Source organism: Barbus barbus (genome assembly GCF_936440315.1).
Source record: "Barbus barbus genome assembly, chromosome: 12".
In the NCBI taxonomy this organism is placed as follows: domain Eukaryota; kingdom Metazoa; phylum Chordata; class Actinopteri; order Cypriniformes; family Cyprinidae; genus Barbus; species Barbus barbus.
Genome location: NC_136740.1, coordinates 18,022,016 through 18,049,639, shown reverse-complemented (window position 1 = coordinate 18,049,639; position 27,624 = coordinate 18,022,016). Strand labels below are relative to the sequence as shown.

The 27,624-nt window shown below is 36.7% G+C and overlaps 1 protein-coding gene across 1 annotated transcript in view; it reads right to left on the bottom strand.

The window, feature by feature from the left end:
• LOC306878268 (polypeptide N-acetylgalactosaminyltransferase 1) overlaps positions 1 to 27,392 on the bottom strand; it is a 119,331-nt gene extending 91,939 nt beyond the window's left edge. Inside the window, exon 1 of the mRNA XM_079430509.1 lies at positions 26,998 to 27,392. The gene's annotated coding sequence lies outside the window, so the exon portion shown is untranslated. The remainder of the gene's footprint in view (positions 1 to 26,997) is intronic.
• Between the last annotated feature and the right edge of the window lie 232 nt (positions 27,393 to 27,624).

Genomic DNA, 27,624 nt, shown 5'->3' with positions numbered 1-27,624 from the left:
TGACAAAATATGCTAATTAACCAATGAGATATGTATATTAATATTAAGAATTGAAAAGCTCAGATGCTGAAATCTTCTTCTAAAATAAGCATTTTGATCAGGCTGCTTGGTGTAGGTTCAGTCATTTCAATTAATGGCAATAAATAGGTTCTTTTCATTGCCATTAATGTGAAATAACTGAACATAAACACAGGAGCCTGAGAAAAATGCTCATTTTAGAAGAAAATTTCAAACGGCACTTAGAGGCTTTTGCATTGTGTATTTATCAAGAATTTCCTAAATATTACTTTACAGATTATTTTAAATACAATACCCTTCAAAGCTTGTGGTCAATAAGTGTTTTTTTTTTTGTTTTTTTTTTATTAATATTTTATAGTTGATCAAAAGTTGCCCAAAAGTGATATTTGACATTTATAGTTACAAAATATTTTATTTGAAATAAATGCTGTTATTTTTTTACTTTCTTTTCATTACAGTTTCTTGAAAAATGCATCACGTTTACACAAAAACATTAAGTAAAACAATTTCTTTCAACATTGATAATAATAAGAAATCATTTTTTTTTGTGCACCAAATCAGAATATTATAAAGATCGCATGACACTGAATCCATGTATCATTCGTTCATTCGTTTTTTGATTTAATATTGAAAGTAGAAAAATGAAAAAACGGCCTTTTTAGTTTTCTCATTTTTTTCCAAAAAACTAAAAACGAGAATTCAGCTTAAATTTTCGTTTTTCATTCAGGGATAGAAAAATGAATAAACAACTTGAATATTCGATTTCTACACGTGGGCGGGAATTAAACGCCCCTTTCTGCTGATTGGTCAGTCTAAGATCAAACTGTGCCGTCATCAGTTCTTCCGCAGTTTTCACGTGGCAGAATAATAGTTCTCCGCTAGTAGTTGTACGGATTCTTTTTGCATTTATTGCAACTACATTTCATCTTTTTTCATCAAACAAACAAACTAATGAATAGCTCGACACAACTCGTACCAGGGCAAAAAAACTAAAAAGGAGCCGTTTTTTCATTTTTCTACTTTCAATATTAAATCAAAAAATGAATGATACACAGATTCACTGGAGTAATGACTGCTGAAAATTCAGCTTTTCCATCACAGGAATAAACACCTTGAAAAAAAAAAATAACCAACCAAACCACATTTATATATAAATAAATATTTAAAAATGACTCCCTGAATCAATCTCAAAATCGCATCAATTCTGAACCAAATCACATGTCTTGTCCAACTAATGAAGCTTCCACGACAGTTGCTCTTGACTGTGAACGAAACAGACCTGATCGTGCCAAGGTGAGCTAGAATTTACTCTTACATTAGAGACGGCATGGAAATACTTTCACCTTCAAACTCACAAAAAAAAACAAAATTACTGTCATCTATGCACGCTATTTCCTGCCCATATTTGCCGGTCACGCACTAGAAACCCAGCCTCACGCAAGCACTTCTGAAACACAGCACACTTGTTTATAATGTCAGACAGATAAATGAAAATATCTGTGTCCTGCCATTAGAGAAATTCATGGTCAGGTGACTTCTCCGTACTTTTCCGTCTGTCACACACACATGCATTCGCTCAGTTATGAATGAGTGCTGACCCTGCAAGATCCAGACTTTATAAGTAATTCATATAAACACAGAATGCGTTTGCATTTATCTGTGATTTTAGACATTCATACAGTCACAAGACCAACTGGAGGGCTCCTGCATTCCCTCCAATAAACACATGCAGCGCTAAGCCTGTTTAAACGCGCACGCACACACAATTTCCTGTGGATGAATGTGAAAGTATTAGCGAGTGATAATCACATCTAATTTTGTCCCTGTGAAAGTTTTCTCCATTTTAAACCTCACACCATAAACAAACATATGCTGCCTCAGTCAGTTCCTCTTAGTCCACAGCACTGAGGAAGAAGAGTTGACCGAGCATTCATTTCTCATCTTTGAATCCACTCGTGGGCTCATTTCCTCTAGGAGTAAATAACAAGAGAATTCGGTATTTAGAAAAGAGAGATTTTTCATTCACTCAACAACAAAAAAATCTTAGTTTATGTGATGGACGTACAAAATGTGAAAATGGTTCCCTTACTAAGAACAGAACACATCCAGCACATCACCTGTCTCATTTGCATAATTAGTTCAATTATGAAACACTAATTCTTGTTTACAGAGGGATAAAAAAGTACTGGCAATGCTTCTATGTTGCATTCCTTTTTCATTTAATACTATTTTCAAATTACAAATTTAAATTGAAAGTTAAGTTGCACTAACATGAAATCAACATGAATTTCATATAATTTCATTCGTTTTATAGTATTATTTCTTTTTATTATTAAATTATTATTTTTTATATTTACTTTTTCATTTATTAAATAATTAATTGAACCTTTTTTCCACTTCAATGCTTTGGCAATAGGGCTGTGTATTGGCAAGAATCTGGCGATACGATACGCATCACGATACAGGGGTTGCTATACGATATATTGCGATACTGTAAGCGCCCCAACTGCACAAAACACCCCCAACACGAGAAAAAGCTGCAGCCGTGCAGCGACATTACCGCCCGCCGCGCCAAGGCTCTTCAACACGTGACGCGGCAAGCGGCGGAACCGAGGTGGCGCTCGCGCCGCAGTCCCGGGGCGGACATTACCACTAAAGCCCAAATGACTCCACACTTCAGCTTTGTACACCGAAACGAGAACTGGAACAATTCTTTCATCCTCCATTACTGGCAGCGAGCTATATTAACGCTAACATGCTAGTATTTCCTGTCACTGTTTAAGTTCAGAGGTGAAGACTGCTCTCTAGCGATCGGGATATGAACTCAAAACGAAACACATACTGCCATGAATCCTATATGATTTATTTGTTTAAATATCGATATTCCGTTTTTGAGAATCGATACAGTATCGCCAAACAAAATATCGCGATACTCACGTGTATCGATATTTTCTTACACCCCTTTGGCAATAAATGTGCTAAATGCATGCCATGCCAATACAGCATTTTGAATGGGACTGAAACAGAAGAGAGAAACCATTTTGACCTCAAATAAACACTTTCACTTTACTGAAGCACTCCTAAAAGAACTTCCTAAAGCACAGAAGCCGAGCCGGAGCACTGATGAACGATGTGCTCCAAAAGCTCTCAGTGCAATGGAAAAAAACTGAAGTACTACAAAGCCTTTCTAAAACATCAGGCTTTCTGCTGCCTTGTAATCCCAAACTGATAAAACCATTACATTTTAAACTGTAGGGCTGTCAGATTAACATGTTCATTTAAATTTAGTACACTCAATTATTTAAAAAAATGTACTAAACATAAAGTGTTAAAAAAGTATTTAATCATACACCCTGACCCATGTATAAACACAAGGATTTTTTTTTTGGAATACCAAACCACATTTAACATTTATTAAAAAAGCATGTTAGCCCAGCCCAGCTACTACAAGTATGGTGTCTCCGCATGGGACACAATCTTCATAGTGTTCATAAACAGCTGTATGGTACGAAACATAACAAAACAGAACAAAGTGGTCAAAGTGGCAAGGTGTCGCTGCACAAGACACTATGCAATTGCCACAAATATTGTAGATCTACAATTACAAAACACCACAGAAGGAGTGCACAAACACATCCTGTGTGGACAACCAATCAAATCTGATTTCAAAATTGATTAATGTAAGCCACTGTTATTAAGTGGCATGGAAAGAGAAAAAGTGTTTTTATTTTTTATGTTTATTCGTTTTTTTACCAGTCTATGTTTGGAGCTTTTCTCGACAAATATTAATTTGATCAGCACACAAAAAACAACAAACTGTATTACTGTTTACTAATATCTGAAAAAGTCCCGTGATCCATGATTGCAACCAAAAAAGGTCACATTTACTTTTTTAATCTATTAACAGTCCTGTTAAAATGTCATTTATTTTAAACCTACTCAACAATGAAGGCTAATTAAGGCCATTTTATGCAGTTCAACAAGTCTTTCATTACAATCCAAACAGCTCATTTCCTCTAAAGAGTTTCTCCATCTGTGGTACACACTCACTTTGGTGAGGAATAAGAAGACAGGCACACCCTGCTGTATTCATAGCAACTCACTGCCAACGTCACCGCCAGTTATAATTAGCATCCGAGCTTATGCCGTGCACCTGTAGCACTTCAATAGACCCCCCCTCCATCCCCAGCACACGCTTAACAGACTTCCTCTTGGCCTCAATCTACTCTTAATGAGAATTTCACCACACGACCCTGTGCCTTAAATTACCGACAACGTTCGCTTTGGTCTCAGTCTGCTGAGTCACTCTGCCAAATCAGACTTGTACACATCCATAATAAAATATATCTAAAAACTAGGGGTCAGCCAAAGGCTGTAACGTCTATAACAGCAAGTTAGATTAATATCCACAATACACTTTTGCTGCTTACTGAGAACACTGATGTCTCAAAAGCTTTTTGTTTCCATCTAGACTCTCTCTTTAAAACATTAAAGACATGTGAATGACCTCGTCTACAACAAGAAGTCTGTTTACTCATAAACAATACATGCACAGAAAAAAACAGCCCTACTGTACTATGAGAGGAACTACTAAAAACAGAACTAGAGTGATATGGGAATTTAGACCACCTGCATTCAGCCAACAACAACTTTTTCTCATGAATTACCATAATGTCTACATTTATTGTAGAAAGAAAACAGGAAACAAAGATAGCTAGGCAAAAGAGAGGGACAAAACAGAGAAATTCCACCCCTTTTTTTCCTCAGCCCAGCTCTCAGGGGGTCAGAGTAAGGAATGCAGCAAAGCCGCTGAGCCGAGAAGACCAACCAATCATGCAAATCAAAGCTCAGACAGAGAGAGAGAGACTGAATGATCTGAATTAACACAAATTCCTCTGCTTTGTCTCAGTCTCTCACTCCACATGCAAACATCAGTTTGGAAAACCCAAAAGAGACAAGGTAAGTTCTAGTGAGAGAATTAAACACTTATGTGATCATTAAATGTCTGATTGTTTTAAAGGAAAAGTGCATTAGCATTCTCATAATGTAATTTCAAACCTGAATGTTTCTCTGTTAAACACAAAGAGAGATGGGTCAGTGACTTGGCAGTTGGCAGTATTTGTTTGTCTAAATACATTCATTTATTCAAAAATACATCAAAAAAATACACGACTGCTATCAATTGCATGTTTTTCATTTCAAAATTCAAAATTCTAAATTTTTTAAAGCAAGAATGAAGTAAAAAATGTCAAGGTAATACAACAATCCTGATATTATAATAAAGAAAACTCCTCATTATAAGAAAGAAATTCTTGAAAAGAAAGCAAAGTACTTTGGCTCAAACTTGATGATCAAGTAATGTGATGCGACCAACAAGTCATGTGGTCCAATGAACATGCAGAAGGAATTTATATCATAGAGGGAGCACTGCAAACACTCATGACTACGTGTCAAGGTCAGTAAGTCACTTAAAAAATCTGATAATTTGATCTTTATAACAAGACAAGTTTCGTTTGGTTGTAAAATGTCATGCGGTGTGACTCTTCAAAAATGTAAATGATACAATTTAATAATGTATGATATATGCACAGATTTTTACCTTGGAAAATATTTAGTACAAGTTTTAAAATATTATATTTTATTAATATTTTTTTTTAATTATTATATTTAAAAGAATAAAATAATGATTAAGATGTATACTCTCACATTACTGGTTTAAGGAAAATATACTATTACTTTTAACTTGATGATTACTCTACATCATTTTAGAGTCATTAAATGGAATCTTTTCTTGGAACCAGTTTTCAAAAACATATGAAACCATTATCATTACATGTCTAGGCACTCTAAATGTGCTCTAAATTAGATTTTGCTAAAGATTTTTCCTATTCTTCATTGTGGACACTCTTATGTCATTGACTCTCACATGTATGGAAAACACATTCTGCTCAAAACTCCTTTGGGTTCCACAGAGGAAAAAAAACATCATCCAGACCAGGATTTAAACGACACGAGGGTAAGACAATTATTGCTCAATTATTTCTTTTAACATCTGTGATTCACAAAAACCCAGCAGCTACAAATATTCTCCAAGTTGAGCCGCACAAATCAGATGACCTTAATCGGGAAAGTGGAACAGTCAGGCCGTATGAATTAAACGAATTAAGCTATTGGCTTCAGATTGAATCAGCCGGTTAGCAATCATTCCAGCTCACTCGTTATAAAGGCCTCTCAATTATGATTTAGAGCTTCATCAATATTCTATTTATTGTGCGGTAATTGACGTGCGCACAGTGTCCGGCGGCTGACCTAGTTTTCGGCTTCTGGCAGATTAAGTCTGTGGAGTCTCTGTGCGGCCGAGCTCAGGCCACTCAAGCTCAAGGCAGAGAGCGATTTCTACTGGCTTAGCTTTGGCACAAGTGCACACATGCATGCAAATACATGTAAATATTTCCCTTCTCCTTAATGCATGCTTGACCGCAGCAATAAAATGAGCTGACGCAGTGGTGCACTCAAAGATAAATTAGACATGATTCATACCGTTAATATGTAAACTCATTGGAGCACAGACGCACACAAACAAGACCATTCTTCTGCTCAATGTCTCTCTCAAACACAATGCTTACACTGTGTGTATACAGCTGCAAGGAGCTGATACTGGCTATCAAGAGGCCGAAGATAAAGTCATTGAGAGAAAAGACAGGCTTTGAACACACACACAGAATGCTGTTGCATTTCTGACACTGCAGTTATCTCACTAAGCTGTGATTACGTCTGCTGACTGCTGAGGTGAGATCCCCCAACTGTGCATTTGATGAGCTTTTTTGGAGAGCTTCCTTACTGTCCCAGTGCTTCCTGTCTGATATGGAAATCCCCATATGATCTATTGCCATGCAAGCACACGTAAAAACATCCACCTTTCCAAGAAGCCCATGATGAGTTGTTGACAAAATGATGAAATGTAACTGAAGACGACGACGGCATTTAACACTTTTTGGTTTTATCCTTCTCCACTCACCAAATGGTATTATTCACTTGCACAAAACGGACATGCTTAATGCCTTATGTGTCTTCCTGACTCTCGACAGACGGATCCTATTGCCCGGATACTGCTATCTGCCCAGGAAACACAGCTGGTGCACAGGATGTGATGTCATCGTGACCAGTAGTAAACAACTGTCCAATGTCTTCCTCCAGTTTTTTTTTTTTTTTTTGTGAGCAAGAGAAGCAAAAAATGTTTTAAAATGGTTAACTAACATTTACATTCCACAATTGAACTTTTAAAAAAGGAGAATGTTAGTAGTAAAAGTTAGACATCATTAAATAAATTTTAAAAAAATAATAATAATTTTAATTCAATTGAACAAAAATATTTGAAGTAAATAATTAACAGCTAAATTATTACTATTAACTAATTATTACTGTAACATTTTGTCTAAATAAACAAAACAAAACAACATTTGGAAAATCAATGGAAAACAAAAATGTCTTAATAAAAATTATAGGGGAAAAATCTAACATCAAGCATGCAGTAAATTTAAGCATTTGAACATTATAATGTACAGAATAAAAAACAAATATTCGTTTCGAGATTTGCTGAAGTTTACATTTAGTGGATACTTATTTATTAGTGTTTTTAAATATTAACTTCATGCGAGTGGTATATAATGGGCAATGCTGAACTAAATGTAAAAAAGAGAGGAAATTATCATGCTGATAAAATAAAATAAAAAAATGATTAGCCGATCACCGATATGTAACTTATATATCATGCATCCCGAAATATTTTACATTTATGTTGTACAACAAAAAAAATCGTTTATTTCTTCTATATAACACCTTACAGGCTACTCAATATTTTATAAAATCTCAAACTCAGACATCAGTCGGTAGGACACAAACCTTGCCAGATATGGTGATAAATGAATGACTAAGTAACTGCCGGGCAGATCCACGCTAATACCATTAGCTTTAGAGCTTAAACAGTACAACTAATGGGCACAAGCCAGCAGAACCACTCTGACAGAACAGAACTGAACTGAACAGTGCCCATAGAGACGAGATGTGGCAATCTCTCGCCGTCTGCAGCGCACCGGGCAGTTCGGAGTGTGTTCTTAAATCCAGCCTAATCCTCTGGGTGAGAGGACCAATGGAGGGAGGATGAAGAGAGAGATGGAGAGATGAGCGCAGGATGAGAGAGAGAGAATTGTGCAGAGATGTTGCGGGTTGATCCGCTGGACTGCCGTAAATCCTTGCTGGATCTCCTGTGGCTTTTGTGACTGGGCTGCGACCAATCAAGCCACCAGCGTGTATAGCACACACACACACACACAATATCTCTCTTTTAGGTGTCTGTGTCTTTTACTAATCCTCTTTGAGCTCCTCTTGCATCACTGCTAGTTCATCTCAACTGATACTGAGATAAGAAGCTCCTCAAACTTCATAATCTCATGGAGAATGTGTGTATGTTCATGGCATGTCCGTCCACAAATTAATTGCAGATTCATTCTAGTAGATGAGCGTAGTGGACTCTTACTGATCCCTTATTAGCAGACATGTTCATTTCTCTTTAGACCAAAAGTTTCCCACACAATACAATCCATTTTCAAAGCATGCTGTTGAGCTTTCATAATTAATGCTCGCTGAGACTTGTTTATTATTAATAAACGTAATTACTTAATTCTGAGCAAAAACCCCACACCAGTGCTTCAGAGAAAAAGAAAATGACTAGGAAACCATTTGGCTCCTACAATGAAACATTTAGAAGCCAAATTACTTTTTTATTTGACAAATTGACTCAGTAAAGATGGTTGTTCAGAAGTGCTTCAATTCACTGAGCTCCTATATTCACAGCTTCTTACTATTAAATGGACATTTCACCTAAAAATAACAATTATATCATCAATTACCCACCCTCATGTTGTCCCAAACCAAAAGACTTTCGTTCATCTTCAAAACATAGATTAAGATATTTTTATTGAAACATGAGAAGTTTTGGTTACACTTTATTTTAAGGTGTCCCTGTTATAGTGTAATTATACATTTAAGTACTGAATAATATTAATTAACTACATGTATTTACTATACGTTTAGGCTTAGGATTTGGCTCAGGGTTACTTGCATGTGCATGTAATTATGCATAATTTATTGTTATTATAATAGTAAGTAAGTTCAAGCTTGCACAAGAACCAATAAAGTTTGTTCTAACAGGTTGGGTTTTGGGTTAGTTTACCGAAAAATGAAAATTCTGTCATTAATTACTCACCCTCATGTTGTTCCAAACTCGTAAGACCTTTGTTCATCTTCGGAACACAAATGAAGATATTTTTGATCAAATCTGAGAGCTATCGGACCCTCTGTAGACAGCAATGCAACTGCAATGTTCCAATGTCCAGAAACATAGCAAGGCCATCGTTAAAATAGTCCATGTGACATCAGTGGTTCAACCGTAATGTTATGAAGCTACGAGAACGTAATCAGTAATCAGCGTTGTTTAATCAGAACGTAATACGTAATCAGCGTAGGTTAAGCTCAGTAGACAGCGCGCGCATGCTGAACGTAAACAACGCTGATTACGTTCTGGGGTACTCTCCAAAATGGTGAAAGACGGTAACGTGCGGAGAATAATTGTTGAATAAATGATGTTATTATTGTTTTCTTTGTGCACAAAATGTATTCTCATGGCTTCGTAAAATTACGGCTGAACCACTGTTGTCACATGGGACTATTATACCGATGTCCTTACTACATTTCTTGACCTTGCAGTTGCATTGCTGTCTACGGAGGGTCAGAGAACTCTCAGATTTTATCAAAAATATAAACATTTTTGTTCCGGTGAACGAAGGTCTTACAGGTTTGGAACGATTCTTTGTCATATTGGTTTTACTATTTTGTTTTTTACAAGTTGTCTGAGCATTACAGCCAAACTAGAAAGACAAAGGTTTCAAGGTAACAAAAAGCACAAAAAAAGACATGGCAGATATTTAGGCCAAAGTGGGCGAAGATAAAAATCTTTGTGATTATTTTATCTTTCTTATTAAAAAATAAGAACAAAGACACATATTACAAATACACATAATATACAAATAAAACAAACAGTGCTTTATTTTCAGGTACAATAGGTGTATTTAGCAGAGCATTCAAGAAACTGAATGAACAAATATATAAATAAAACACTACATAGACTGATTCCTAAAGCATCTGTATCAAGCTTTTCAGTCAAGAATAGTGAGTGATTTTTCTCTTTGTGTTTTGTTGTTTTGTTAACGTTAAAGGAATAGTTCCCCCAAAAATAAATATTCTGTCATCTGTCAATTCTGTCATAATGTTTTATTTTTATACCATCATTTACTCAAAAGTTGTTTTAAATCTGAATGAGTTTCTTTCTTCTGCTGAGCATACTTTCATTTTAGAGATAATCTCTAAAGTCTATATGTAAACCTTGTGTGTTTTGACAGTATTAGCGCAAAAGATAACTTAGTTGAGTAATCAGGCGCTGTTAAACAGGCTTTTTAGTGTGCGTGCTTCAGGTGTATGCGCTCAGAAAAAGCGCAGACCAGCACGCGAATTAAACATTTAACCAGCAATGCTTGTGTGCAAATAATGTACTTTACGTCCACGATCAAAAATCGTCATATCGCACACCTCTACGTTACACTGAAATAAAATTACTGATATCGTGATATAAAATTTTGATCATATCGCCCATCCCTAGTTGGGAATGGCAAGTGAACAATTCATCTGATTTAAGCCTAAAGCTTGTATGAGGCTGTTTTGTGAATCTTTCTGACTGAATTATTAAAAATATCCTGTTCATAACATGTGCTTTTTCACAAATCAGACATCACGACTTGCACTGTGTTTGTTTTTGCGTGCAGGAAACACTGAAATAGAGATAATGATATCTGAAAAAAGCCACATTTGGATGAATGGCTTTTCATTTGTTGACTGGATTTATCTTTAACTGTTCCACTCAGGGAGATGGGAAATCTAAAAAAAGCCACTCCAAACAGTTTAAAACTAGAAGTTGGGTGGTTCAAACTGTTGAGCATATCACCAAGAGTCAAGCATCTCCCAAAATCAAATGAGTGTACTTGGAGAAGAGGCTGACTCACTGTCTGTGCAACAGCAGAGACTCTCGGGCTTTCATGGCCAGTTTGTGTTTCTGCACTGAGACATGTGCAAAATGTTAACAAGAAAGCAAGCACTCCAAAACAAATCTCGCCTGACATTTGGAATAATTCTCCCGACTCACTGTAAGATGAGACTCAGGGGAGAGACATGATTGAGCATGTGCATAAGGGCATGAGATGACCTCATCAGGAGGTGAGTCGCTATGGAGACAAAGTAGGAGGGAAATTACCTCTTCACAGATCCAAAGGTCAGACCTATCCCTGACTCTATGCTAGCATGCACTTCAAAGTGTTTCACTAAACCCCGACACCATGTGACTCAATGTTACAGAAGTGGGCTCAGGATTTGAGCATCCATCATTGGGATGAGTCAAAGCGACAAACAGCAACAGCAGTGTCTGCTCAAAGATTGCTCCTCTATCAGCCCTCAAGCATTATGACTTTATACCTGCTGTAGACAGACTAGTGGGGGCAGTTAATACCCTGTTAAAAGCAATACTGTGCAATCATGTTGCCACTGCAAAAAAAAACTGCTTGAAAAAATGAAGATACATACAGTATAAACAATGCATTTAGTGAGGATTATGTTTAAGGTCAACATGAACAGCCCAATTTACTTCCATAATTAGACATTTCTGAAAAGAGAATAATTCATGAAAAAATGGATTTGATTTTGATTTGATCAAAGGAAATTATTAGATTGTGGAAAGTGGCTTTTCCATAAATTCCATAAAAGAATCTGAAAAGTACAGATGCACAATAGAAGGTAACTGTTTATGCTAATTTATTCTGTTTTACTTGTTTATTACCCTTGTCTTTATTTAACATTTATTTAAAGTGAACCTTTAACAACACTAGTAATTTAATGAGGGCAGTCGTGACCTTATGGATAGAAAGTTGGGGTTCAAGTCTCAGTCTCAGTGTCTAACCAACACTCTCTCCACCCTCAATACCACGACTGAGGAGAGACCCTTGAGCAAGGCACTGAACCCCCAACTGCTCCCCGGGCGCCGCAGCATTGGCTGCCCACTGCTCCGGGTGTATGTTCACTACTGCATGTACACTTGGATGGGTTAAATGCAAAGCACAAATTCTGAGTATGGGTCACCATTCTTGGCCACACACCACTTCCCTTTCCCTTAATAAAAGAAATCTAAAAAGAAATATCCATTGTCCTAACTTTACAGTGTTGTGATGCCTAAATTGACACGCAGCATACAAAACAGTTGATGTTTAGAGTTAGAGCTTATATTTAATTAATTTAGACAAAATAATGCCTAAATTAATGTTTACACTGTCAGTTTTTGGAATTGACAACCGCATTTACGTAAAAAAGTGTGTCTTGATTCTGTTCACACAGCAGCTCATAGTAGCATCTTTCGAAACCTGTCTGTATGAACATGCAACCGGAGTCAAGCTTGAATTCCTTACCAGAAACCACAGTGATAGTGACCAAAGTAATATAAAAAATGACGACATCCATAAAACTGAAAAGTCCAATCGAGCCGCGTGTTCACTTCACCCACTGGATCTTCAATAACTGACAGCAGATTTAAATCTGGGTAGAGAACGGAGCATTTGAGTCACGCATATTACACAAAACCGGTGATGAAGAAAACCTTCATATGACACACATATCTGCATCTCTGTAAATTACCGAAACACACACGAAAACCTGCAACATATTATAGACAGACTTTTTTGAAGCAGAGTGGCTTTCTCGCACTTCACGACGTGTCTAGTCACTCAGCCCGGTTCCGTTTTCCGAGAAAGTGGTTGCAAGTCCTCAAAATGTACCGCTGTGATTTTGCTTACAGAATGCGGTTATCACAGCCATAAATAACTGAACTGTGTGAGAACGGAACCGTATTGAGGAATCAAATACAAGACAGACAACCGTATTCTTCTACTGTGTGAATGTGGCCTAATAGAATTTTAGATGGCTTATCAGCATCTAAAAAAAATTATCAGTGTATGTGTTATCGGAAAGCAAGAGGGATTTGGGATATCAGCCAAAGTCATTTCAGAAGTGGAGCATGTTATTACAATTTGATGAAAAATTATGTAGACATATATTTTATAGAATAACATGAACTGATTAATCATGCAAAAAATATATTTTCCTTGAAGAAAGTAAACAGAGTCCATTTTTATGTTGTGATGGCAAGTAAAAAATGTCAATGGAATGAGACAAAACACATATTAGATTCAAGATAGAAGTTTTCATTCACTATTCATGTTCAGCTCTTGGAATTGCCTGCTTGAGATTTCACATGAACCTGCTCCACTGCAGCCACAAAAAGCTGAAGTGAGAGATACACACAAACAGAATCACACACACACAGCTCTGCATCGCTGAGGCCCATCACCTTATCGCAGGTCTGTGGAGAGCTCTTCATCTGTGGCTGACTGAGGTCTGGACGGAGGGATGGAGCGTAAAGTTTACTGAGAGCATAGTGCAAACATGCAGCATAGTCTGAAGCATGACGATAACTTGCAGGAGAGGAGAAGCTGTGCTAAACTAAGCAGGGGAGTGGGTAAGCTTTGCCACTTCTTTCAACATTATCCTCTGGGCAAGGAGAAATGAGATAGCGGTAAAACTAATATGCCTAAATATATTTCAGCAGTGTCTCCTTTCAACTGAAATAAGAAAAAAGTCCACAGACAAAATATTTTAAGGAATTAAATTGCAAATAAAAATACAAATGATTTACCAATGCATAACCTCATTCACATTTCCATAAACCAGCAAGAAACTGTTTTAATAATCAAAATATTTTTAATTTAAGGTTACAATTTTCAACATTTAGAAATAGTAATGATATTTTTAATAGTAGTATTTTCTTTGCATTTGCCGGCAAAGCTTACTATCACTACAAGTTAAGCTGCTAATATTTGGGGCAAAATACTTAATTTAATAATAGTTTAGGTACATTTTGCGATTATACACTGGCAATTAATTTATTTTAAAAATTAATTATTTTTAAATATTTTTCTTTGACATAAACTTATGTTTACCTGCCACGCAGAAATTAGATGTTGCAATAGAAAACAAAAACATAAAAATTCTAGGCCTATCTAAAAATATATGATGGATCTCCACAACTTTGGTTTGGTGTGCTAGATTTAGGAGGTGACGCATTTTACCCCACTCTCCGCTAGCTGGACAGTTTGCTCAAACAGACTAGTGCACTAATGTAACAAAAGACACAAAGAAAGATAACACAGTTTAATGTCTGTGAGAGTTTTAATGTGCTTGATTAAACTGAACTACATTACAGTGCCGTCGTTAGACAAAGCTTGGCAGCAGAAAATGAGGGAACATTAAAACGATTTATTTGAAGCCATTTGGAGAAAGCACCCTGCAAAACCCTGATGATACTACACAGGCCTTCTCTCTCTTTTTGAGACACAGAGGGCGACTGAAAGAGGACAGAGAGAGAGAGAAAAATCAATCAAGAGCACAGTGTGAGTAAACACTTCAGGGTGGCACAGCCACAGATGCAAGCGCTATGGACAAGTCACGTCTGCCAGCCCCAAAGCAGCGAGACACACACACACACACAACGAAATGTGTTGCGAAACGAGAGAATTCATCTTCTCTCAAGAAAGGCACAAGCTGTCTTCACTCCAGCTCCAACCAAAAACAGCGAGGGAGAGACAGTGAGGGTGAACACTGCTGTAAGACTCCAATTATGACAAATCGGAAGTGTTGATCATTTCTCTTGACATTCGCAATTATTAAAGTCAATTAACAGAATTTACATTAACTCCTTCCTCCCCGTTGACAACATTTTCTGTCAGTGATTTTGTTATTCCGGCAACTGATGTTTTTTACTGTTACAGGGTAACGGGGGCTGTTCTTCTCCTTCCTCGAGATCCAAAAGCAAGCGAAGAAGATCTGTGTAAACCAGAATTTGTTTATGAACAAGTAAGCTAATATGATAACCACACATTCAGCAGCATGTAAAAAACGGCACCCTTTTTAAAAGTGGTTCTGTTCTTTCCTTTTATATATTCACTGTTTACATATTCATATAACAAAATATGATAAAAATGCAGGTGGTGACTGGCAACTGAAAATACTAGGGCCCTGAGAGTCACTTCATGAGCATTTCATAATTTCTTTTGAGAAAAACTGTCATCATATTATATACAAACAGAAACTTAAAGGTCTCCACAGCAAGCCTTCAAAATAAAAGTTTGGTTTAACTTGAAAAAACTGTGACAGAAATATATCACTTAATGTAATGATAGTACTATTAATACTAATAAACTACTAATAAAATTGCTATTAAATCATTATTTTTAAGAAATGTTCACCAGAAAAATAATTTACCATAATTTATTTACCAGAAAAATGTAAATACACAGTATCTCTGAAAAAAAGAAAGAAAGAAAATAACAAAAAGGTTTTTTTATATATAAAATCAATAAATTTGAGATGCTTTTGATTATTAGAATTTAATGACACCATTAAAATGGAATACATAAAATTAATAGAAGACACGTGGTAAAACTAAAACTGAATTTGAGGGAAAAAAAGATTCTAAAACAGATTTCATAGGGCCTTAAAATTACATTTTTGTTAACCTTTTAATAAATTGCTGTTAAATTATGTAAGTTTCATGATTTTAATTACTTAGACATCCTTTTTTATAATTTTAAAAATTTCTAATCGCGATTACGATTATGGATGCCAGGATTACATAATCGTTCAAAGCCACGATTACAAAAATAAATAAAACAATTAAAAATGGCCACTTGCATTATTCTGTGTGCTTAAGAGGTGTTTGCAGCGCAGGGTTTAACAAACTCAAACACACTGGATAAAAGACATTTTGTCTAACTGATAGTCGTTGTCACTCTGTTATTCATGATAGATATGTTAAATGCCAAACGTGTCAAAAGCGGAACAAAATAGTGGTACTGGTTTGAACCACGCGCCACACTGACCTTTTATCCGCTCACCTCAAAAGAAAACAGCACAGCGCAAGCTTAGAGCGTATGCGTTTATTACAGTAACCAGTCACGATCTCGTGCTAAACAATGCTGTGAAATCCAGTAAGAAGCACTCGAGTTCAGCGCAGAGTTCTCCAGTACAAATCACATCTCTTTAATTTAAACTAGTTTAAAGGCAAATAAATCGGAGCTGTTATTCTCATCAACACTGATGCAGAAACAGTGAAACAACGATACAGTTAGAAGACGTTTCAATCCACAAATCACCCACATTGACCATAGTTTTACTGTAGTAACACTAACGGTAACAATGGTACAGTGGATATTCATATCGAGTATTGTTATATTGTTAATATACTAAATATGTTAAAGGAGTAATGGAATATAATTACATTATTTTGTTAATTATTCTATCAGTTGATGTAGATTTGTAATTGACAATGTCGTTAGGCTACTGTTTTTAAACGCAAACACCATAGAAACCATATAGTTAGGCTACTTTTTTACCATGGTAATGAGGTGCTGTACTTTTGGTTATAAAAGATGAGGCTGTTACAGTTTTCACAATGGCACTGTCAAATGTACATGTGCATCCCAACTCAAGCTCCTGCTACTCTGAACTCAAGCTCCTGTTCTAATGTACATTTCTAAGAGACAAAACTTGTAATATTTCATGTTCAGTGCTACCAAATCAGGTGCTGGTGCCACTGCTCTCCAATGTTAGTCTGGAGCCCTGATAATATAAATTGTACTGTAAAATGTTACTTTAATTTGAAATTTGGTCTGTTTAACTGTAAATGAAACAGCTTTATATAACATATTTATACCATGCATAATGTTACCTTTTTTTGTTTAAAGAAGAAACCAACCCAATGTATAGTTGACATTTAAGGCTCAATGCTATAGAAAAGCAATAAAAGTTCAGGAAGAGTGTTTTCAGACTTTATTTAAATATATATTTTATATAAAATATATGGCATGCAGCTTCAAACAATGGCATAAATCTGTTCAAAATAATCGTTATTAATAATCGCAATTAATCTCAAGGGAATAATCGACAATTATGATTTTTGTCATAATCGTGCAGCCCTAATTAAAATGGGAAATTAAAACTGAAAAAAAAAAAAATTTAATCTAGACAAATTAAAATGGAAAAAAAACAGAATTTGAAGAAAAACTAAATGGAATTTGGGAAAAAATAAAATGGATTTCATAGGGCCCAATAACAATCTGGCGGGGAAATAGTTAAAATACTTATTTTGTGTAGGGCAATTACTTTATTTAGACTATGCATTCATAAACAAGTGTAAAATATGTTTCTGAATTACTTTATTGCTGTTTCATGTAAATTACATCTCACACAGGATGTGTTCTAGTGTTGTTGTGTTTCGCTCACTTCCCATTTACAATTTGTTTAACATTTTAATAATAGTTTTGTTTTTCATGTCCAAAACGATATGGTACCGATATATAGAGCATCGGCAAACAAATGTTACTGTTTCTGCCCCACCCCTTTGGAATTGTTTATTTAGTTTTTTTTTAAATGAATGAATGAATGAAAAGCCTCTGTCATAATGGCAGAATGCTGTAATGGACACTTCACTATTAATTCAATTTTTACAATTAAAGGGATAGTTCACCCAAAAATGAAAATTCTGTCATCATTTACTCACCCTTCAGTAGTTCCAAACCTGTATGAATGTCTTTGTTCTGCTGAACACAAAGGAGGATATTCTGAAGAATGTGGGAAACAGAGCAGTTCTGGAGCACCATTGACTTCCATAGTATTTTTTATTTTTTTTACTATGGAAGTCAATGGTGCCCCAAAACAGCCTGGTTACAAACTTTCTTCAAAATATCTTCCTTTGTGTTCGGCAGAACAAATGAATTGTGGATCTTCACATACCTACATCCTTCTTTCCAAGTCACTGCATTGCTCTGCTAAGCATCATGCTATGGTTACAGTAGCTGTAAATTAGGTGCAAACAGCCTGTTTCATAAACTCTGGAGACCAGCTACATAAACATGAACACTGTTAGGCTTGGTTTTCCATCGACTGAGAAGAGATACAAGCTCAGTACGCTGAAAATAAGGACTTAGCATTGCAGAATGAGGTCTGTGGAGACAGTTAGGACAACAGTGGCTGAGCCTGAGCAAGCAAGCTGTTCTATCCCCTAAAGCAAACCTAAATAACATTTACCAGATAATCTGACTACGGTAGCAGTTTGCAAGTTAGAGCGAATGAGAATATGAAAATATTTAGCCACATCCTGTGTGAGATGTAATTTACAGCCATTAAATTTACATGAGTTATATGAGGAGATACAGTCAAATAAAATTATTATTATTTATTTGAATAAATTATTTATGCATTTATTTAAATATAAACTGCACTGGGCTCTTGTTGCGATGCGGCTTTGTTAGTTTAGCGATTAACACTGACTACTTGCTGATTTAGATAAGATCATTTTCATGTTGTCATGCATTAAGTTAAAGATGAACAAAAAGTAAAGAGTCTTCCCTTCCCTGTTGTGATCCAGTGTTTAGAATCACTGAGATAATATTAGAGTTTTTAATATTAAATATTTTAAATTAGTTTTAATTTTTTCCATTTTTAACTTTCATTTTTGTAGGCCTAATTTTGTTGTGTTGTTTTTGTAATTTTATTAGTTATTTTTTAATAAGTCTATATAGTTTTATTCATTTCTATTTCAGTATACATCCAGCTAATCTAAATAAAAACAAGAGGTATTACCAAGGTTTTAATATTTAGGTTATTTCAGTTAATGTTTATTTTATTTCAATTAACAAAAATGTTTTTATGGGTTTACTCTTAGTTAACAATAATAACCCTGTTGTGACCTTCAACCTATTGCAAAAGGAGAAACTGTTTGCTAGCATAAAAGCTACGGCTAGTCATGACAAGACCTCTGCACCACTAAGACTTTTCCCAAATACTGGAGTGTAACAAACTTGAGCTGGCCTGTCCATTAGTGGTACTGTTTGGCATTGGCGATAACAGGTTCAACTCAGCGCTGTTCCTTTAGACAAGTCTGTCTCCGATCCCTTTTGGCTAAGGATGACCTATTTCCATAAAACACTATCTGTACTCGGAGAAGGCCACAAGCACTGTCAAACACACAGGCTAACAGCAGGGCATCCAGCACATGCACACACACACTTACTGGCACTTTTTAAAATATATTAAAATGAAAAACAGTGGCAATAATATCTCACAATATTATTGTTTTTACTGTATTTTTGCAACAAATAATCTAATCAATGCATCCTTGATAAGCATAAGTGACTTTTGAACAATCATAATGTAGGGGTGGGCGATATGGAAAAAATATAATATCACGATTCACGATTTTATCACGGTTCTTTGTCATGTTGGTTTTACTATTTTGCAAGTTGTCTGAGCATTACAGGCAAACTAATTATAAAGACAAAGCCTTTCGAGATATTTAGGCCAAAGTGGGCGAAGATAAAAATCTTTGTCATTATTTTATCTTTCTTATGAAAAAATAAGAACAAAGATACACATTAGGGCTGCACGATTATGACAAAAATCATAATTGTCGATTATTCCCTTGAGATTGTAATTGCGATTATTAATAACGATTATTTTGAACAGATTTATGCCATTGTTTGAAGGTCAGTGTGAAAAGGTCAGAGTGGCGCGCGGTTCAAACCAGTACCACTATTTTGTTCCGCTTTTGACACGTTTGGCGTTTAACATATCTATCATGAATAACAGAGTGACAACGACTATCAGTTAGACAAAATGTCTTTTATCCAGTGTGTTTGAGTTTGTTAAACCCTGCGCTGCAAACACCTCTTAAGCACACAGAATAATGCAAGTGGCCATTTTTAATTGTTTGTTTATTTATTTTTGTAATCGCGGCTTTGAACGATTATGTAATCCTGGCATCCATAATCGTAATTGCGATTAGAAATTCGATTAATTGTGCAGCCCTAATACACATTACAAATACGCATATATACAAATAAAACATACAGTGCTTTATTTTCAGGTACAATATGTTTGAACCTCCTTCAGTAACAAAGCGAAATATATATCTGGACATGGTTCAATAGAGCATCTGGCAAAACATCGGGATTGGACTGGAGTAATGAGTTAGTTGTCCACTTGTTTCCGTCTTCTGACTTCAAAAACTATATAGACATTGTTAGATTAATCTTTTTTTTAATGTCAAGTAAGATTCAAAATCGCAACCTCTCAGACCTTTACACATCAGCTCAAGTGAGAAGCTGAGCCCCTGTAAGACTGAAATCCTAGAATCGCCCCCGTCTCAATGTCACATCCCCTCTTTTCCTCCACTCACATTCACACAATGCAGCTCTCTCTTCAACGGTGTAACCCAACCTCCATTCCAGTTTCTGTTCTCCTCAGTACACGTGTCTGTAACTCGACCAACATCCCAGTTTCTATAGTTCTGTTCAGCGCATGTCTCTTTATCACAATGTAATCTGCCTGTTTCCTTTGTGCCTCTGTTATCCGATCTAAAGCCAGTCACTTTACATCCTGAGCCATTATACCATCCGCCACTTAATATAGTTAATGTCTCTGACTTCATTAGGAGACGGAAACAAGTGGACAACTAACTCATTACTCCAGTCCAATCCCGATGTTTTGCCAGATGCTCTATTGAACCATGTCCAGATATATATTTCGCTTTGCTACTGAAGGAGGTTCAAATGAGTTTTACTACCACAATACCTGCCTATAATATTTTGGTCATCACAGAACATCAATTTAGATCACTGTCTCTCAACTGACACAGATCAAAAATTATGATATTGCATTTAGGTCCTTATACGCTCGAAGGCAAAATGATTCATTGCTAAATATGACTAAGGCGAGAGAAAGAATCTCAGAGAAAGATAAACTGAACGAAACAGAGGAGGAGGGAAAGAGAAAGAGAAAGTATGATAGCAAGGGAGACGTGAGGAGCGAAGATGAAAGGAAATCAAAGTAGGATCCCAATGCATGGAGAAGGGGATCTCCTGTGATTAATCATCCTCCAGCCCAATATGAGAAGAAATAATCTTGTTAATGTCAACGATGCCAAATATGCTCCAAATGCAGTTTCAAGAAAAATGGCAGCTTGAAGATGATGTCACGCTATCTGTTAGACAATGTAACGTAAGGAACATGCGAACTAATGGGCCACAGATCAAATGGGCCACAGTCCTAATGAGCTTTAATTTCATTTCAGATCAGCATTGAACAGTGCAACATCGGCTCAAAAAAGCCTGTCAACATTTCCTGCAGACATTTCCTCTAATCTAATGAAAAATCTCAGAGATCATCATTATGGTGAATTTGTTAGCCGGTGGACCATGAGCTGGAGATCTGCATCTCCACAGCAATAAGAGTCTGGACAAAATCTAATTACAGCCCAGCTGCCTCTGTTAGACAAACACATGGCTGGAAACTCAAGGGATAGTGCACCCAAAAGTAAAAATTCTATTATCATTTATTCACCCTTGTGTCGTTCCACGTTTTTTTCTTTTCTAGAACATCAAAGAAGATACTTTAAAGAATGTTGGTAAATACACCATTTTGGTGAATACTGAGATCAAATATCATCATGCTCCACACATCCCTTACATACTAGACACATACAGAACATGCTACTTACTAATACTACTCAAAACTTACCAATATTCAGGTGCCGTTTCCGTATTTTCACTTTTCTTTTTCAAAAGTAACTTGGTGTCGGAGAAATATTCTGCTGATCTCATCTGTCTACTGCTCCAACGCTCACAGGACAGTTCCCTGTCTCTGTCTGGCCAGCTTTCTTTCTACATCCCCTGATGTTTCAGTTCCTCACACCGTTTCAAGTGAAACTAACTGTGAACATGCAGGGTTATTACAATTTACTAAAACTACAACCATAAAAACATGTTCGTTATTTGAAATAATGTAAACATTACCTGTAAGTTAAAGTTTTCGATTTACTTTCTGTTAAAGCCATTTATAGATTGATTTCCTCAAAAAAAATTAAATATTGTGGTTGTGTGGTGCTAAACGTTGTTCTATTTGAGTATTCATACCAGTCCAAATTAGCAACACTGCCTCAACCAATGGCGTGGCTTTGGGGGCAGGCCAATCTTTAATCCTAAACCTGTTCTTAAAACTATATGTATACTCTTAAGGCTGGGACACACCAATCTGACTTCAAAGAACTAGCGGTGATGCAATCTGTGATCGCATGCAGTTGCTGACGATCGCGAAAGAGTGCAACGGCTTTCGTATGTGCGCTATTTTTTCCGATTTCACTTTCAAACATGTTCCGCAAGGAGGGGAGAGGATGGAAAGTGCAAACAGCCAAAACCTGTATATTTTAGGCGATCTAGAAATCCTGGCAAGGGTGCGTCCTGTAAAAATGGCCCGTATGGTCACCCTAGCTATACTGCTTCAAGTCAGATGCTGATTGATCTGCTCAAATCAAATACTTTATGCGCTCTGGAGACTGTGCGCCCATGCTCCTCCAATTAATTATCCATTAACGGTTTAAATAAATAAGTTCGTTAAGAAAACTGAGGGGGCACAAATTCTTTCTGAGGGGGCAGTGCCCCCTTTTGCACCCCTGAAATCGCTATACTACGGAGTAGCAGTACCTTGCATTTTAAAAAATTAGATGTTTGTCATATATATATATATATATAAATCACTTTAGCTGTAACTCAAAGAGTTTCCACTATGCATTCATGGATGTTGATGTATGGAATACAGGTGTCTACTGTATACAAGAATGGTCACAATGAGCAAACCATATTTTAGGATAAACATTTAAATCTACAACAGTAACACTATATCTGAGGTTAGATATGAAGCTTGAGCAAACGGTGGATTCTGACTGCGAGGAACCAACAGGAAAGGTTATGAAACATTATTTGTTTGCGGTCATTTCTATTTAAGGCCTTGTATTAAAATACGGCCTTAAAGGTCCCACCTCGTCTAGCAGCCGCCATCAACCGGCCCTCTGGAGATCCCCATTAACCCAAATGTCAATATCAGAGTGCTTCACAAGTGCTAAAGGAGGGTCTTAATCTAATCCATTACCGATGACCCTGGACAACAGTCCTAGGTTTTCCTTCATAAGCTTTCGCTCTCCCAAGCTCTCATGTCAGACGTTGCCAATGACGGTCAACGGCACTTTAACTGTTATTCATTGCGTCATGCGACTTATAATTCAGTTCCACCCTCGCTTCGACATTGCCTGTCCAGGAAAGCGAGTCGGACGCTGGGTTACTGAGGAACAATGGCATTCCTGTGCTCTGTGATGCCAGGTGCCGGCAGGAACACGATCCCTTCCATCTGTAAGTCTGTTCTGGCAAGCGCTCGACCAGGCCCGGGCAGCAGCTAGGGAGAGTCACAAAATGGGACTATTGTTCCAAAGCCTCTTGGAGGAACACACTAAACACCCCCCCTTCTCCAACACAAACATTGACGAATGCACAACAGCATAAACTCGCACATCAAGAACGAAGTTAAAGGCAAGAGCAAAGTAGCGTGTCAAACACAGAGCCGCTCCCACTGTCAGTCCAACAACATGCGCCTCACTTGCGCAATCGAGCGTGTGCATTCACATGCCGAGTACTGTACGCATTAAGGATGCAGTTCTGCTGAAGTCTTGCAGAAAGGGGAAACAGCATGCTGCACTGCACAGGCCGGTCCCGTGGAATATGATTATATGATATGATTTCCTATAAATGTAGGACCCGGCAGCCTCTCCTCTCCAAGATTTCTCAGCACTGAGCTACTTCCACATCTGCCTGACCTTATCTTTTTCTATTGCCAAGAACATTATGTTATTAATGACTTTTTGGATTTTCAAGTTACTCATGATGAAACGGAAGCAGCAGCAGATATTTTTTTTTTCCATACTGTGACGTAAATCTGAGTGTAACAGATTATCCAAAAAGGAAAAAAGTGTGGGGTAGGAGTCTGGTTCTATTTAGTGGTTGTTGATTGGATTTTGAGATGTGGGTGATTTTAGAGGGGCGCCGTTTAAGCAGATAAAATGATTGGAGATGTCTGGTATACATCACCACAGAGTCAGTCATTTTCACTGGAAGATCAAGTTATGGCATTATGATTATGAGATCAATTAAAAAGAAAAATGAAATATACATGGATGAACCATACACAATATGATCTTTAAAATGCATTTATTACACAGTGTCAATTTTTATAACATGCCAACTTTAAGCATCAATCATTGGTTAAATCTGCTAATTAATTAAATCTACCAATATGTCTGTAAGAAAAAGGACTGTCACAATCACAATTTAGCAAAATATAATGTCTGTCACAATGAATTTTCTGTTTCCTATTAGAAAATGCCTTCATTATTATCATAAGTGTGACAATCTTTTCCATTAAGATTGTTCATTGTGTTATCCATTAAATTTTTTTTCAACTGCATGAAAATATTACCCTATTAGTGAAAGCTACTGTTATTATTTTAACTGTTTTTTTTTTTATTTAAAAGGTTCTTTATTACTTTTTTCCCACCATATTTTACCATAGTTAATCTACATCCATTTTAAATTTACACCTCATGTCTTTTTTCTTTTCCATGTTATTCGGCTACTTTATTCAACTTTTTTATATAATACTAATATTGTTTTGTAATGTTACTGTCAGTTGAGCTTTTGGAGTTACATACAGTAACTGTAAAATTAAATAAAAACAAAGTATTAAAATAAAAATCTGCCTGACCCACAAAATCTTGTGTTGATTCTATGAATTATTTATCAAATAAAATATAAAAACAATACTGCACAGACTAGAGATTTATTGCAGTCTCAAAGCGATGCTTTTCCTCTACCCTTTTTGGTTTAACGTATTCTCCAAGCTCAGCTACCATTTGATGCCCTCAGGCTACGCTTTACCCCCTCACACACTGGGACTATCAATTCCCCCAACTAAAGCACACATGTAGCCGGGGGTCTGTCCAAACTCCACATAGCCCGTGTGCTGTTTAGAGCCGAGAGAAAGGCCAGTGAGAGCAGCAGAAGATAAATAATGGATAGCTCGTTCTCTCCTCTGTGAGAAAACATGACAGATCCGTTCCTGCACACTCTGCTTGTACAGCTTCATTTTTGACTCTAGGGGCCCGCCACCCGCCATCTCCACGTTCTCATCTTCTAATGGTCCTTCCAGTGATTACTGAGACAAAAGTGCACCGTCTATCTTGATGATCAATCATCCGCTGATCTATAAAGTCAGCCCCACCACAGAGCTCCAAATGTAATCAAATTTAAAGGAGTGGACGCTGCCCGATGTGCCAGCAGTTTGAGGTGCGTCGTTGGCTGTAAGCATGACTGACAACATATTTAGTAGTGCTTCAGCAGCATGCAACCCAATACGTGACGATGACAACTTGGGGCGTTCGACAAAAGCATGCTCAATTTCGCCTGTCATGTCATCCATGGGCTCCTCAGAGCCACTGAACCATAAAACAGCTCTTTTGTCAGACAAGTGTTATTCAGTGATAAGCATAGCATAATTATATAATTACATAATTCAAACACACAAACAAAGTATCTGTGGGTCAAAGTTTCCCATTACTGAAATCGACAGCAGAAGAATAGAAGCAACTTACTGAGGATCAGCTCCATGATCACTTCCTTTTAAAGTCAGCCTACTTCTCTGACTCTTCCTACACACTGGAGCAGCCCTCAAAAGAGCAGCAACGTCAATTTGAACAGCGAAGTACTTATGGCAACTTAAACCATTTCAAGTAATCCAACAGTGACTATTTGGCTTTTTCATGTAAATTTTTTTTTTTTTGCAAATATTTTTTTACTTCACTAGTCATTACATACATTACATAAGTCACTACTAGTACATATTAATTAGTTATCAGCACTTATTCCTTTGTTACTAGTCACTATCTCAAAATGAAAGAGTAACTATTCCAATGTTTCCGGTAACAAATTGGAACAAAACATCGGCACTGAATTCTATGGGAATTTTCTATTCTATTCTAAGCTATTTATTTCTGACTAGAATGAATTCAAAATTCTAAATGTTTAGTATTAATGTCTTATCTACTAGTGACTATTTTAAGGGTTATTACTATCTGTTTCAGTTTTCTTAATGACAGCTGAATATTAGTACCTGTTTATTAGACAGTAATAAATAGTCCAACTACATTTTTCAACTAATGGTCAGATTTTATTGTACGTATAAGCAGTCATTTTCACTAATAATTACATTTGCATAGTAAAAAACAACAACTGCAGTAGTGACATAATGAATGTTACTATTAACACCTGGGATAGATACTAATAATGTTTCATTAATCTGTACTAGGATGGAGAAGATAGTAGGAACTACTAGAATTAATACAAGAACCTGCATTAGTTAACATGAACCAGCAGTGAAAAATACTTCCTAAATATTGCTTAATAGGAATTTTAAACATTTACTACATTTACTAATCACTTAATATTACTGAATGGGCTTACACTAACATGAACTAAATGAATAGCCTAATTTATTGCTCATTGTACGTTAATATTTGATTACTTCTTAGTAAATTACAGAATAAGTAGTAATACAATCGTACATAGGCTACTAGTTAGCTTTCAAATGGTACATTTGTTATATCGGCTTGGCATTCATGCCTTCACTGTGTCCGGGTGCGATTTTTTACAAGAAATGTTATGGAAGCTTGAAAAATCCCAAAATCCCGCATTAAAACACTGCTCCTGTTTAACCTCATGTCTGTTCTGCTTAACACCGACTCCAGTCTGCTACAGAAGAGCCCAAGAAACCGGGAGTCGATGATAATTATGCGGGTTAAGTTAGATGTTAGCTGTAATATTTAAATGAGTTTACCTTCTCTCGTTTCGACAGCGCACTGGACGATAGGAGAGACCGCGGAGTCCGTTCGCTTCGTCCCGGTGCAGATCTGAGGCTCCACGCGCTGGAAATAAATGTGATCTTCAGATCGTAGTAACGTTACCTCAGAAATTAATCCCAAACATGATCGAGAGGAGAGCTGGCCTGAAATACAGCGCTTTTCTCAAATTCCGCTGTCTCGCTCCGAGGAGGATGTTAACCTGTTAGTTTAGTGGGCGCGGGGCGGCCTATTCGCTGGTAATTATGGGGTAAATTGGCCGAAGACCGAGGACAGTCCGTCCGCGGGATGAGCGCTGCGCTCCGGCTGAAAGCACTGAGTGAGCGCCGCTACTCGGTCTAACGGAGACGGAGCACGGAGACCCGCCCACTCTGTCAACCCGGAAGAAAACTGTCAATGCAATGGTATTAATAGCATGTTCTGTTGCACAAAAGTGTGAGAGCCATGGGTGGAAAGTGGAAATATTATTATCAAATATCAACCATCTAACTGACTAAATTAATAATGCACTGTGAAGAAAAAAGACTGCAGAGTTTCTCTTCTGAAAGTGAGAGTTATGTATAGCTTTATTCCATTGCTAACCCAACCAAATCTCACTTCCCAGA